Source organism: Physcomitrium patens, chromosome 16 (genome assembly GCF_059467195.1).
Source record: "Physcomitrium patens ecotype Gransden chromosome 16, ASM5946719v1, whole genome shotgun sequence".
Lineage (NCBI taxonomy): Eukaryota > Viridiplantae > Streptophyta > Bryopsida > Funariales > Funariaceae > Physcomitrium > Physcomitrium patens.
The window spans coordinates 10,137,350-10,153,635 of record NC_143425.1 but is presented as its reverse complement, the minus strand read 5'-3'; the positions used below and the strand labels follow the sequence as shown (position 1 = coordinate 10,153,635).

The window sequence follows — 16,286 nt, the reverse complement described above, 5'->3', positions numbered from 1 at the left end:
ATTCCAGCATATCTAGAAATGAGAGTGTATCAAACAAAGAATAAAATATGGAGCTGTGCCAGGATTTCAGATCGAGAAGGCTGGTGAGCAGCCGTCCCATCTGGTGCTGTGGGTGTTTTATTTCTCTTCCTGATCAGACCAGAAACAAGCACAGAAGCAGGCAGGCACGCAGGCATCTGATCAGAGCCACAAAGGAAGATGTCACCCAGATAAGCTGATGAGGGCCTACCTGTAGTGTTGACACATCCATTGTCATTTTCTACACAGAACGAGGAGAAACAGGAGGGAGATGAAGAGGAAGAGGAGGAGGAGGAGGACGGAGCTTCCTCCGATGTGGTGGTGGTACCAGGCTATTTGCATTTACTAGCTTGCCACAGCGATGCTGATAAGAGTGGATTTGGAAGGGGCTTCGCAGCAAGGACTAGCAGTACAGCCTACCTCTGATCTGTATGCATTGTACCCACTCCCTCTTTCCTTGTGGGGGTGTTTTTTTTTTTTTTTTTTTTTTTTTTTTACTGTCTGTCCTTTGGAAAACTGGAATGTCAATCTTTATGGGCATGTCCGGCTGGGTGAGAGGGCAGGTTAATCCCTCTGCCAGGGCTTTCGGCGCTGTCTCGTGTGTTCGGAGCGTTGCATGGCATGGTTCTGTGCATTGCTCTGGTTCCTGCTAGAAGAGGATACACTCGGTGATTGTGTGTCAAAAAGATTAACCATTGAAGCGAAGTAGTGGAAAGGTGTGTCGAGGGGTTAGTCTCCAACTTGCTTGTCTTGGAACATTGAATCCATAATGAATAGTAGCAGTTGGTAGTGATGTAGTAGAAGATTCCAGCAGCGGCCAGATTCCAGAAGCAGTGCAGTAACTGCGTGTCCTGCCGTGCCATGCCGTGCCCTGCCTTGAATCATCACCTTGAACCTGGTCTCAGATCTTTATTGGACTTCTTATATGGGCACACTGAATCAGGAGGTGCAAAGTAATCAAGGCTTTCATCATTAGCGTGGCTGCTTCGGCGGTACAAGCTGCACGAAGCGGTGATATTTGAGACATTCGTCAAACACCTGTGGATTTGTGTTTGCAAGAGTTGTATGGCTCAAACTGCAAGAGGGAAAAACACGATCGTCTCGCTGGCAAACTTTCTGTTATAAATATTCCAACGATAAGAACGTCGGCTGCCGGCTGCCGTGCTCTGCCATTGATCAGGCTGAGTCCTGAGAAGTCAGCACTTTACTGGCTCCCCCACTGATCTGGGCTTTCTAAGGGAAAAACGAATTCCTTCGTACGGGAGCAATGATCTTCTTTAATGTTGTTACCGTCTGTGTGCAACCTGGTTGCAGGCAGCGGAGCCGGCTCATCCCCTTAGAGCTCCATCCTATCCTTACTATTTAGCACCTTCACTGCAATCTTAGCATACTCTCGATGGAGATTGAAACAGTGAAACGTGTGTGTGTGTGTGTGGGTGGGTGGGTGTAGATCTCATTCATTTTTCATATTTCGCAACCATCAAGATGACCGGTGAAATGAAATCGATAACTTGTGTAGATGACGAAACAGAAAACTTTATCCCACAAGATTTTGATTCAGAGACCTCCTGACCACTAGGGTAAGCCAATATTACGATCCGAGTACCATAATGCAGAGGGGTTGAAACCACAGCAGAAAGGTCGCTTGGTTGCCCCAAACAGGAGCCCACAAAGCTGCATCTCTTGATCTGCTCTGCCTCTGCCGCTCCTCCTGTGCCAATCACTGATTTGAGTATTGCCTCCCTCGTGTGAAACCGACCAGTCGTAGGTATGTACCCACTATCGTCACTTCTGAAAGACGTCGTTCCAGGTCTGCCGAAAGCGAGTCTCCCAAGGTCATGTCGTTACTAGTTTATTCAGTCTTCTCTTCCCCCCATTTATGGATTGAGTAGGTTCCACTTCAAGTGCGCGTGGTTTTGACTTTACAGGTGCCCTGAGTAAAAAAAATAAAATAAAAAAAAGAAAAAAAAGAAAAAAAAAGAAAAACCAGTAAAAAAACCATAAAAACGAAAATAGCCGGACTCTGGGAGATGAGCTAGAACAACGGGTAAAACACCGCCAGCACACTTCCGGAGACAATAACTAAGCTATCGCCTTCATAGTGCATAATAAAGGCTCGCAAGTATCAGACCACTTCACAGACCAAAAATAATTGTGATGCATTAGTCTTCAGACATTAAAAAACCTGCGCTCGGTCATAACTCACCATTTCCGTGAAACTAAGTTATTTGTGAGGTAATTGATACTTAGGTGCGCCATGAGAATTATCCTGCGATCTCCATTTTTATATTATTGACGACCATGGCTGCAGAAATCTCTTCACAGTCGGAATGCACTCCAACATCTCAGCACTGCAAGATAAAGTGGATTACACTAAAATTGATAGGCTGATGATCTCAAATGATTTTCACGTGCACATAACATCTCCCTCTCACATCTGATCATGGGAAGTTTTGCACGTTGACTGATGGCGAACATGATACCCAACAGCGGCACAGCTACCTTGTGGCCCCTTTAAATGACCTTCATATGAATATGAACATACCGTATGCTGGCACAAACTGACATCAAGCAGGATCAAGAGCACAAACTTGAAACCATTCACTTTTAGTGCAAAAAAATTAACAAAACAAAATAAAACAAAAAAATGGCAATTAACTTTAGCAAGCAGATTGTGAAGAGAGATACATCTGGTTTGAATAGCAGCTTAGGTGATGCATATACCGCTGATCACGCACAGGGACAAAGCCAGCGATTAAAATAATAGTAACCTCTACATGATAGCTGGCTGAATTGAGTCCTGTACAAGCACGCGAGTCGGTGCTGTAAATATCACTCACAATCAGGTTAGACTGCTTTCGTATCCTAAACTGGCTCAACCCCCGAGATGTAACAAATTCAGGAGAGAGGAGTACTATATACATAGGAGCTGTACTAATCTCTGCTGATTAATCAGGGTCAGAGCTGAATATGCAGAGGCCATGATGCTTGTTATATTTTCTGTAATATGCATGATACACCCTCTTTTACGTTACGACATGTAAAACGCTGAAGCTTTGCAGGTCATATTGATGATCCTACTTCGATTACAGATAAGATTGTGTTGAGATGAAGATCGCACTGTCTGTAGCAAGTGGATGAAGCAGAATCAGACAACAATCCGACAACAACGTATTCTATTTCCTCTATTTTATTTGACTTAAAACTAACATTACTTGTTAAATAAAGTTCACTAACATACATTGGTTTGTCAAGTGCTTACCCTGCACAGTCATCAAGAGCCACAATTTTGTCCTCCCTGTGCACTGCCAGTTGCATCACAAGACAGTCCTCTACCGCAGAACAGGCAACCAAGGCGTTTAATGCAACAAAATTTTACAGTCTTGATAAAAAATAAAAATAAAAACCAACAGAGTGAAATCTGTACTACATCACGTGGATATGCACCATGAGAGGTCAAGAGTGTGAGTGAATCAGCCGTGAGCAGCCATGAGCGGGACCCACGAGTAACTGTGACAAGTGTAACCAAGGAAAGCAATAATGGGAGCGATGAAAACATGTTACCTGTATTGAAACAGTATCACCAGCAGTCACTCTGTTCGAAAATTAACAACACAAATATCTAAATCACTTCAATGTCAGATCTTCTAAATCATGGACTACAGCATGTGAGAAGGTAGAGTACTGAAACCAACCGGGCTGAGTGGATCTTGCTGGAAGACCGTGATCATCTTCATTCAAATAATCATTAACGTGAACCTGAACATGAGCAAAGAGCCCGAACTATGTTTCTCACAAGGGTCAAAGCACATAAACCGTCCAGGTTGCATTTCAATTCCTGGGCGTTATGCCGGCAGTGACTTAAGCAAGAGTCAAACGGAAGGTAAAGTTCACCACTCCTGTCACAGATCATTCCAAAGGTAAAGTTTCGCAAGGTCGAAGACAAGACCCCTTGGACAGCCTCAGACAAACATGGAAGAGAAAATATCCTGGAAACACTCACCAGTGAGTGCATCAACAAAGGATGCTCATTATCAGAAAATGGTGTAAAAGAAAGAGCAGACTTGCTGCAAGAAGGAGGTTATCTAGGACATATCTGGTAATTCAGTACTGGGGTATTTACTCACCACAACCATAAGACAGCTAATCACTACCCAGCGCTATACTATCGTCCATTAACACATGATTCTGCCAAATTCAACCACTACTTTCTTCCATATCGGAAGTACGAGCCAGTTTCTTAGCGTGCTGGAACTAACCATATCCCGCTGTGACAAGTGACTCAAACCAAAGGTTTACATTGATACAAATTTATCGCGTTCTAATTGCCAGTCCAACCGGTAAGTAGTCCATGCAATCAATCCGAAAGGGTTCCTGAAGAAGTGGTTGTAGGAAGATGAACAAAAAAATGAAAACTGTCAATCCGTGAATTGTTCCTCCGAACTAAGAACCGGGTAGTTGAGACTTTCGTACCTATAAACCAGAAACGCATCAAAATACACAGATGAATTGTTGCAAAACAGACACTGTTACTACTCGTCTATCAAAACCTGTGTGACTCTTAGCCCCCACAAAGAATCAGGTTGTTTTCCACAAAGAATCAGATCTTTGGAACATGTATGGCAAAACAAAAGATTTCTGTCCAAATTGGGTCAAGTTTATGGCTAGTATACACCTATAAATCTTCACATTGGGGAAGCTGCATTAAAGAACCTACATAACCCACACGATGCTCCATTCTGACAAGAACCAGAACAAAGCTGATTATGTTTTCTTCATTTTCAAACGGCCATCAGTCGCCTTATTCTAAGACAAAAACTGTGGTTTAGTCGCTGTCGCAACTGCTTCATCTACACTCCTTGTCTTATGTCACCATCGAAATTTAATTCTTCACGAATCTGAGCATTTTAATCGGATTTTTAGGAGTCAAGTGTAATTCATTTCGCAAGTTTAATAGTATCTTTACTATGTTTCGATGACGATTAGAATTTATCAGTTGATGGCTCGTATTATAGTGTTTCTATCTATATCCAACCGGTCAGTGGCCCAGACCTCAAGCTATCTAATTCAGCTCCCTTTCGGTTACATAAAAGAAGGAAGTCAAATCTCGAAAAAAACCAGAAAAGGTGCATCTTCACTGTGCACACAGCAGCTGCCATCTACTTTCGATCAAAGACTAATTTTCTAACTGCATGCTCATAGGAGCAGTTTCTACACACTGCAACCCACACCGGGGCTCCAAACAGCCCCGAGGGATCGCAAAAATGCTCACGCAGATTAAAAACAAGTGCAAGACAGAGAACCAACTCCACACCCACCCTGGAAGCCGACGAGCTGAAGAAACTTAACAAAAACACAAAACTCAGCGTAACCTCCAGACTTCGCAGACACCATCATCATTCCCCAAGTTGCGATCTATTGCTGAACCGTGTCGCAACAACACCGGGTCAAGACCATGTTGAGCTACCACCTCGATGCAACTTGCAGCATCCTGACGATGTTCATTCAGTGCGCCTCGTCTTGAATGGTTAAAAGTCTTCGTTTACTCTCACTTCAAACAGTTGGTTCTGCAACCAGGCTGTTTGTCACCACTGTCTTCCTCGAAGTGCTACCGTGTTGTGATACGCAGAAAAACACGTATGCCATGCCATGACCAAACAACCCAACTTTTGTGTCTGAAGCAAACATCTTCGAGAAACAATCAATCCAAAGTCATACTATTGAAGTGTAGAGGCATGAATGGTTGTTACATGTAAGAAACTTGCCCATAATCAGTTCCTTCATAAAGTATACATATCATTATACAAATATATGTTTTTAATTCTCTTTCACAACCTCGCACTGAAATTGTTAAGCAAAGCATGTATGTATGCGTGAATATACACATACATTTTGATGATGATGCAATTGTTTGTAATCTGAGTGCAGGAGCGACTCTGTTAAACAAATGTGTGGAATGCAATTAGTCACACAAGCGCATTGTCACAATTAGTCTCAAGGATAGCACTAATCTAGAGTAAAGGTTCCATTGGAATCGTTGTTTTAGTTCGTTAAAACTTGCTCATAGTCTTGCACATTTCAGGTGGTGGTTGATGTGGGTTTCAGTAGTTTCAACGATTTGTCGTTATTTTAGTACAAAGTTTCTGCAATTGAATCGATATAAATTTTCAGCCCCTTGCACAGAAAGCAAACTTCATGTTTGTTGAAGGCATGATGTGGCCAATGAAGAAGATATGTTCTAGGGACCTTACTTGATGGTAATTTTTACTTTATTTTGACTACTTGTTTAAAAATAATTATATCTAATTTATAGACCAAAATACATAAATATTTAACTTTCAAAGAATAATAATAAAAATCTCTAAACTTTTGATGGATTTTTCAATGCTATGACTAAGAAGAATCTCTACAAATTTCCATTTAATAAAATTATAGTTAATAAAGTTTAGAAAATATGGAATATGTTTTTTTTGTAAATGGAATTATTATTTATTACCAAATTAGAATCTACTTGCTACACTATTATAAAATTGTATTAATTATAGAACATGATAAGTTTATATAGATTAGTAAGTTTATAATACAATTATATAGTGAAAGATAAAAATATGAATTTTATTATATAAGAGCCTAGTTGAAAGATATAATATCAAAACATGGATAAAAGATAGGAAGGTAGTAAAAACTTTTAACATTAATGCTACTTTTTTTAAAAAAAACTTCTACTTATTTTGTATGGCCATAAATAAGAAAAAATAAATTAGATTAAAAAAACAAATATTTTGAACATCTTTAGAAGAGAGTTGAGAGTAGTTTGTAGTAAAAATCACTTTAAGAAACCAAGAATTAGTATCAAAAGAGAACTAGTTGTAAATTAGGATCACAATCAAACCCTAAGATACAAAATTGCACTCCTATGGTATTTTAGTTTTAGTTTTAGTTTTTTTTTTTTTTTTTTAAATTAAAAAAAATTAAATAGCGGACTTTGTAGAGTTATTTTAGAATTATTTTCAAGTAATTTTGATGCATATTAAAATTTTGAGAGATTTTCAAAGTAAGAGATGTATATATTTATTTTGGATTTTAAGAAATAAAAAAAAAAAAGATAACATATTTGAGGATTTTATAAGCATTGTTGCCAACTTACAAGTAAAATTTTGTAAATGTGTCATTATACTTATCTTAAGATTGTTGTACAAATTTTGAATCAAGCAAATGGTTAGATTGATGGATATGGGAGTTTTTTAAATTAAGATCTTGGATATTTAAATTTTAGGATCAATGAGATTTTTTGTAATCCTAAAAAATCCACTAGTTTGATTGAAGCAAAGATTTGTAAGAACATAGTAGACTTGAGTATCTACTCTTTTGCTAATTTGAAGAGCAATTGAATTGTTTAACAAAAAGTAATTACTACTAAAAGACCAATATTTAGAATGAAGAAAGAAGATAGTATTAAGGATAAGAATTCAAAGAAAATATGTAAACAAATGAGATATACATCAAAGAGATGAAACGGAACTAATCTCTCTATAAGATCTAAAATCCTTCTAATCTATAGAAACATAAATTCCATTATAAGGTAGGACAGAGCAGATAGAAATAAAATAGAATAAAATAATGAAAGAAAAAGTAGACCAAAATAAAATAAAATAAAATACAAATCTAACTTTATTGAAAGAAAAGAACCAAAGTTATATCTAGTTGAAGCCATATCTAATCAAATATCAAAATGGCCTTGATTAGTCCTATTTATACTTTGTCCATTTATTTGCAAAATATATATATTCAAGAAAAAACCAGAATAGCTATTGCCAAAGATTAGAAATCTAGAGACTTTTGAAATCAAAATTAGAAGTAAGAAAGGAGTTGACAAGAGTAAGGAAGGCCTCACTCTTATCTCTATATATACAATCTAATTAGGAGCTATGTGGCAATGCTCTATAGGACCTCCAACATGTGTTCAACTTGCATAGTATATGTTAAACTTGCAAAAACAATTTCCTATATATATGCCATATGATTAGCTTATACTATAAGATACCAACACATCTAATATGTGGCTAACTTAGTGGCCAAGTTTTCAACCTACCAATCACCTATAGACATATATAAAGATAAAACTAGGTCTCTGAAGTGTTTAGGAAACTTATTTATAAGATATTATCAAATTTATTTACTTTTATTTATTTCTATCTATTCATATTATCTACATAATTATTAGAATAAATAAATAAATAAATATATATATATATATATATATATATATATACTCATAATAAATGGTTGATACTGAAGAGTATTAGAAGTTCTTTCTTCTAATTGATAAGTTTGGTTTATTTTAAAATTTTTATGCTTATTTTTTTGCTTAAAGATTAAAATATAGAAAATTTTAAATTCGAAATAAATTATTTTATTAATAATTAGTGAGATTTTAAAATAGTTATAGAAATTTATTTAGAATTTACTTAGAATTTTTTTAGTATTTTTTTTGATTTTATTAAGATTTATTTTAAGATTTGATTAGAATTTACAAATAATTTTTTTAATATTTTATTAGAATTTTTAAAGATTTTTTTAGAACTATATTAGGATTTATTTAGAATTTAATTAATATTTCTATCATAAATATTTTTAAAAATTAAAATTTCTTTAAGATTTTTTTTATTATATCTTTATAATTTTATTTTTGATATTGCATTAAGATTTTTTATTATTTCTTTGAGATTATTATTATTATTATTATTATTATTATTATTATTATTATTATTATTATTATTATTATTTCTTTTTTATATTTCTTTGAAATTAGTTTATAAAATTTTTATGTTTTTTTTATAATTTTTTTAAGACTTCTTTTGGATTTAATTAGGATTTGATTAAAATTGTTAAATTTTATTTAGAATTTACTTAAGTTTATATTAGAATTGTTAAAACTTTGTAGTTATAATTTTTAATTTATTTTTCAAAACCAAATGCCTAGTGCATTTTCAAGCAGGACTTCACATTATATGACAATGTCTAAAATCAAATTTTTATCTATGAAGCTTCTATAAAGCTTTTTCTCAAGATATTAATAAATTTGCCTTTATTTATCTTATACTTAATTCTTTTTATTTAGGTAATTATATATGCCTATGACATTACCCTCTTTTATATAGACAAGTTCTACTAAGAATAATAATCATTTGTTGAGAAAGTCCAAAATGTAATATATTATATTTGCCATATAATCTAATCTATTGGTTGTTGATTCTCCATCTTCTTGATATCATAAATATACAAAATCAAAAACAAAGCTTAAACATAAAATGTAATCTTCACTAAATCTTGATTCTTTTATCTTACTTGATTTTATCATTTTAATTTTAATAGATGTGAATGAAAAGCATCAACCTTCTTTCTTGTATTTGCAAAAGTTTTAAATAGCTTCAATGTATGTTCATTAATATCATATCCATGCTAATAAATAAGATAATCCAACCCATTTCAACACCACCTTAAGTCTAAGCCTTCTTCAATGTCAAATTCTTCATTATTGTCTATCGGTATAGAAGGAGGTGGCATTTCTCTTTTTCCTAGTATATTGGCTATCTTATATGGCATGAAAAGAGATACGTGGAATACAAGATGAATCTTCATAGACTTTGGTAGATGTAATTGATCTTTTTTTAGTTATATCTTTATAATTGCATGTAGCTCTAATAAATAATTTTTCAAATCTTTTGCCTCAAAATTATCAACTTTTGAGAAGTTAAAAGTATCAAATTGTAGATGATAACCATAATTTACATAAAAGGATATTTTTTGAGTAGAAAAATATAGTGTATCATTATAAGCAAACTTTGTCTATGACAAGAATTTTCCAATCATCTTAATGGTAGTTGATGGTACATTTCAAATACTGCTCCAAAATTTGATTTACTTGTTTTATTTGTCCATCACTTTGAAGATAGAAAATCAAAGATAGTTTTATATCTATCTTCAAAATCTTAAAAAGATTTTTTTAAAACCTTAATACAAAATGAATCCATCTATTTGATATAATATCTTTTGGCAATCTATGATAGTAATAAATATTGTCAAAAAAAAGTTTAGCTATTTCTTTACTTGTGATAAACTTTGTATATAGTATAAATTGTCCCGTCTTGATGAAACAATCTACTATTACAAATATGTAGTCATAAAAATTTGAAACTGAAAGATTTATAATAAAATACATAAAAATATAAAAATAGGATTTTTTAAATATAGATAATGGCTAAAGAAGTCTATAAATTCAATGATAAGGAGTTTTTGATCTTAAGAAAATATCACATAATTATATAGTATTTAATTATTTTTCATATTTGAGACTACAAAAAATCTTTAGATATTAGTTTTATAATCTTCTATATTCAAAATATCTCACAATTGAGAAATTATGACAAGATTGAAGAATATATAATTTTATTTCATCTTTCAAAACATATAAGTATCCTTTGAAATAGAATAAATTATTCTTAAATTCAAAATTTAAAATATTATGAAATTTAGATAGATTATTCTTATTATCATAAACAAGAAAATAAGAGGACATACTTGATTGAATTTATTTAAAAAAGGTTGAATTGATAGTTAATATTAATTGCATAGCTAAAAGATAAAAGTGATTTGGCTTCAAAAAAATTATTTGTTATTGATTAGAATTTGCATCTTTTTTATTTAGTGTAAAATAAGAATGTGTAAAAAAGACATTTAATAAATCTTGTTATTTTTTTAATCAATAAATGATCTTGAATTCAAATTTTGACAAAAACATGCTCTAACAAGAAGAGCAATAATTTAAAATACATGTTGATATGAAATACTTGAGGTTCTTGTAATGTATATACATGGTAACTAAACTTGAAGCACCTATCTAGATAATGATTTTATTTTAGAAATGAATCTATAATAATAAGAAGTTCTTTGTTGTGGATCTTGTAGTTGATCTCAATTACTAAAAAAATTCTTAAATAAAAAGAAACAAGGTAAAGTTTATCATCTGCTCCTATATATAATAATATCATAATCAAAGCATAGTTTGATGCATTTTTTTCTATAAAAAATACCTTAGAGAAGTCAACATTGTCATATGGTAATACAATTATTTAGTAAAAGAGAAAAAAAAAAGATTATATTATAGAGGAGCTTAAACAAAAATACTTTAGCAAATTATTTTAAAAAGATAGATATAAACAAGGAGGTAGTAAAAATTAATAAATGCTAATGCTACCTTCTTAAAAATTAGATTTTTATTTACTTTATAGGGGCTTAAGGAAGCCAAATCAAAATAAATAAGATAAATAAGATAAATAATTAATATAAATATTTTTAGAAAGAAATTAAGAATATATTTTAACAAAAATTATCTCAAAATATAAAAAATTGATACTTGGAAAGGACTAGTTATGAACTAAGGTTAAAACTAGGCCCTAAGGTATAAAACCATGTATCTATGGCAACTCTAAGATTCTTTAGTTGATCAAAAAGGATGATTTGGAAGAAGACTTGTGAAAGATTTTTGAGAATTAATTCCATGTGATTTGAAGTTTTATTTACATTTTGAAGGCTTTCCAAAGTAAGAGATGTACTCAATGGATTTAGATTTTGAGAAATAAAAATAAGTTTACAAAGTTAATGATTTTGTGATTATTGTAGCATATTTGCAAGTAAAATAATTTTAATTTGTCACTATGCTGATTTTGAATGTGTATAAAAAATTTGATGTCAATTGAGCTATTAGATTGAAGGTTGTGAGAGTTTTTGTGGATTATGATCTTAGACAATTAAAATTTAGGATCAGTGAGGATTTTTGTGATCTTACAACTTTTGCTACTTCGATTGAAGCAAAAATTAGTAAGAGCCATTTAAAATTCAAAATATATAGAGCAATAAAATTTTCAAATAATTTAATGATTTATAAAAGAAAAATCATTATTGGAAGATCAACATTCAAGTTGGAGGAAGAGGGTGGCCAATATTTAAGAGGTTTTGGGAGCTTTTCTTTCTATCAATAAATTTGATTCTTTTTAAATTTTATATGCTTATTAATTATATATAGATTGAAATGTGAATAAAATTTCAATGAAGATCAATAATTCAATTAATATTTATTAAAGTTTTATATTACTATAATAATTGATTAATATTTATTTAGGATTTGATTAAGATTTGATTAGGATTTATGATTTTATTAAGATTTTATTAAGATTTGATTTAAAATTTGGTTTAGATTTGATTAGGATTTTATTAGAATTTGATTTAGGATTGAGAATTTGATTACGGTTTGATTAAGATTTAATTGAGATTTGATTTAGGATTTAAGATTTGATTACAATTTTATTAGGATTTAGTTTAAGATTTAGAATTTAATTTGGATTATGTTAGGATTTTTTATGATTTTTAAAATTTTATTAAGATTTATTAAGGACTATATTAAGATTATAGTTTGATTATAATTTATCTAAGATTTATTTCGGATTTATTTAGGATTGATATTTTTAGTATTTTAAAGTGATTTCTTATCGTTTTTAATATTTGTATTTTTAATATTTTAAAAATAATTATTTTTATTTCTTTAATATTTTTATTTTTATATTTTATAAGATTTTTTTATTATTTTTTTAAAAATTAATTTTTTGACTTTTTTTGTTTCTTTTATAAATTATTTTAAATTTCTCTTGAATCGGTTAAAATTTGATTAAAGTTATAAAGGATTATTTAGAATTTTTTTAAGATTCTATTAGACTTAATAGAATCTTATTGTTGCATTTTTTTATTTATCTTCCATAGCTAGGTGCCTAGTGCATCCTTAAGCAAGAATTCACATTATACAACAATACAATATAAGATGAGTGCAAAAATAAAAGATATTTGCAAAGCTTTAAATGATGTTTCTTCTTCTTTATTCTATTCAAATTTGTATTTATAAGTTAAATGTATAAGTGGAGCTAAAACTTGAAAAAAATTCTTCATAAAGATTTGATAATAATTGAAAAAATTGAAAAATTTTTAGTTCTTATATCATTCTTGAAATCTTTTAATCCATGATAGTTTGAACTTTCTTAAGATCAATTATAAGGCCATTATTTAAAATGATATACCTTTTAAAGTCAACTTCAATTCTATGAAACATACACTTTTCATCATAGTATATAATTGTGCATCTCTAACTTTTTGTAACACACAACAAATATGAAGTTTATAATCTTTTATATTTTTAAAATAGATTAAATTATCATCTAAATAACAAATGACAAAATTATCAAGAAATTCTCTAAAAACATCATTCATTAGATATTAAAAATCAATTAGTGCATTTGTAAGTCCAAACAATATGATATTATATTCAAAATACTCATATTTGATTTAAAACATAGTTTTTATTTATCTCTTTCTTTCATAAGTACCAAATTTTATATTCATTATAGATCTATTTTAAAATAGATTTTTACTTGATTAAGTTGACTAAAAAGACATAATATCAAAGATAGAGGATACATATTTTTGATGGTCATCTTCTTGTATCTTTGATGGTTTATACACATCTATAAAGATCTATTTTTTTGCTTCACAAATAAACTAGGATTTCTTTTTGGAGATTTAAAATGGTATATGAAGCTCTTAATCAAGATCTTGTCAATATACTTTTTAAATACAACCAATTCGTTCTATTATAAGTTATAGATTGATCCAAAGAGTAGTTGAATTTTTTCTTAAAGATCAATTGAACAATTATAAGGATGATGCTTTGAAAGAATATTTAAATTCTTCTTTTAGAAAATATCTTGATAATCTTGATACTAATATAGAATATAATTTGAAGTTTTTTTATCATCAAAAATAGATATGATATAAATAAATAAAATGTATCATTTTTTTTACCATGCATAAAAGCTCTTGCATCTATTAATAATTATTTGGTTATATTGGACTTATAACTTTCTACTTGGATAATAGAATTTTAAGTTATATTAAAAAAAAAAATAAAATAAAATAAAATCAAGATTACAAGAAATCTAGTTTATTTAAAGATTATATTTTATTAATGATAATAAATCTAAAATAATTAGATGAAAAATAAATATAATTATATTAAATATTATTTAGCTATGATATCCATTAGTTGCTATATCTAAAAGAATAATTTCATGGATAAAATCTCCAAAAATTAACAAACAACCATCTATTATTTTTATATATACGAGCTTATTTTTTAAAATTAAGGATAAATTTTATTTTTTTAATTAAGTCTTTGTTTATAAAACAAGCTAAGGCTTTTGAAGAAGTATGATTCTAACATAACAAACATCTATTGTAAAGTAAGAAGAAAGATTTGAGCAAAGAATATAATTTTTTTTATGTATTATTTAAGATTTTAGCAACATGGTGTCTATTTTAGCAGAAAAAAAACTTATTTTCTAATACATTATTCTTTTTGGCAACTATGCTTTTAATTTTGTGATTGCATTGCTTCTTTAGATAATATTAAAAAATATACTTAAATTTTCTATAATATAAGCACAATTTTTTTTAATGATGTTAAGTCTTTTTTTACTAAGTAAAAAGTTCAAAACATATTGTATCAAATTGCATAGGTTTTGATCTTGCTAAGTAAGTTTTTGAAATTTTAAGAGTTGCCATCATGACTTCACTTGTTCTTCATTACCCAAATCTTTGTTCTTGGCATCTTCAAAGAATTGATTGTTGTATACAATGGCTTGAGCAATAAATTGTTTCAATGAATTTGATCTTGTTATTGTCAATAATAAGTCTTTGACATTATTTTTTAATCCATATCAAAATTGATCGACAAGAATTTGTCATTTCAATCCACATTGCAAGTAACATTTTGGAATTTATTAGCGTATGTGGTGGTTGAACGTGATCATTCTTATAAAAAAAATAGTTTGATCACTACTATCTTTTTGTAATTAGTTACCTCAAATATGGCCATAAATATTTTTAAGAATAAATTCATATTATAGAAGAGTTATGAATCCTTTTCTATCAAAGAAGCAAAATAAGATAGAATACTTCTAGATAACAGTGCATCTATAAATCCAACTTGAGTAAATCCATCAAGGTATTAAAAAAAATGAATCCTTAAATAGAACTTCCTTTATTGTAGAATTCCTTGAAATTTTGATCTTATTCCATCAAATTTCTTTGGTATACTTATCTTTGACTCCCTTATATTTATAATAGCAAGACTTCTTGGATTTAATTATGAAATTGATCTATTTGTTTCTCTCAACTCTAAAACTTTGTGGCATAGACTTCAAACCTCATTGTTGTCTTTTCCTATAAATATAGGAATACTACCTCTATGATTGATATGAAAAATATATAAAATTTCTATCCTAAGAGTGTTGACAAGCTCATAAAGATCAATTTTAGTTACAAATCCATTTTCACTTTTATCAAGTGTAACATCTATAAAAAAAATAAACATAAAAAAAAATTATAATAGATAAATTTAATAAATCTACAAATCAAATTAATAGAAGATAATCCATAATTTCTAATATCAAATAAAAATTTCCATAAAAAAAAATACTCTCTTTAGAGAAAGAAATAATATGAGAAAATAAAAAATATTAGTTTAAAATTGGATAGTCTACAACCTTTAAAATATAATAAAAAAAGTTGGATAATCCACTTATTTCTAAAAAAAAAGTAAAAATAATAAATTAGTATTCTTGACATGGTCAAGGACATGAATTCTCAAAGAACCAAAAAATCAGTATATTCTTGAGTCACTTAAAAATAATATATAATCACTCAAAGATAATATAATATTAAACTAGAATAGCTATTGTCAAAGACAACAAAACTAAAGTTTCTTGAAACAAGACTAGGGACAAAAAAACGTTGATTAGAGTATAAAAAGGCTTTATTCTTACTTCTATATATACTATCTAACTAGGAGCTATGTGGCAATATTCTATAGAATCTCCAATATGTATCTAATTTGTAAGACACATATTCAACTTGCAACGCAATTTTCCTCTATATGAGCTACATAGCCAATTTGTACCACAATTTTCTAATATGTGCAATATGTGTTTAATTTTTTGGTTAAGTTTTTAACCTCCAATCAACTACAAATATGTCCAAAGTCAAATCTCCATATCTATGATGCTTCTATAAAAAATCCCTATAAGATATTATCAAATCTACCTTCATTTATCTTCTACCTAGTACTTCTTATTTAGGTACTTATATATATTTTTAATATAAAG

At 29.9% G+C, this 16,286-nt stretch overlaps 1 long non-coding RNA gene across 2 annotated transcripts; it reads right to left on the bottom strand.

The window, feature by feature from the left end:
* Positions 1 to 1,388: 1,388 nt before the first annotated feature.
* Positions 1,389 to 5,782, bottom strand: LOC149987645 (uncharacterized). 2 transcript variants are annotated; one of them, XR_016507102.1, is made up of 4 exons: positions 3,281 to 5,755; positions 2,707 to 3,142; positions 2,225 to 2,369; positions 1,389 to 1,951 (listed from the first exon to the last, which is right to left on the bottom strand). It is a non-coding gene; the product is annotated as an uncharacterized LOC149987645 (long non-coding RNA). The 2 variants fall into 2 exon arrangements; XR_016507103.1 differs by lacking the exons at positions 1,389 to 1,951; positions 2,225 to 2,369 and having other exon boundaries at positions 2,644 to 3,142; positions 3,281 to 5,782.
* Between the last annotated feature and the right edge of the window lie 10,504 nt (positions 5,783 to 16,286).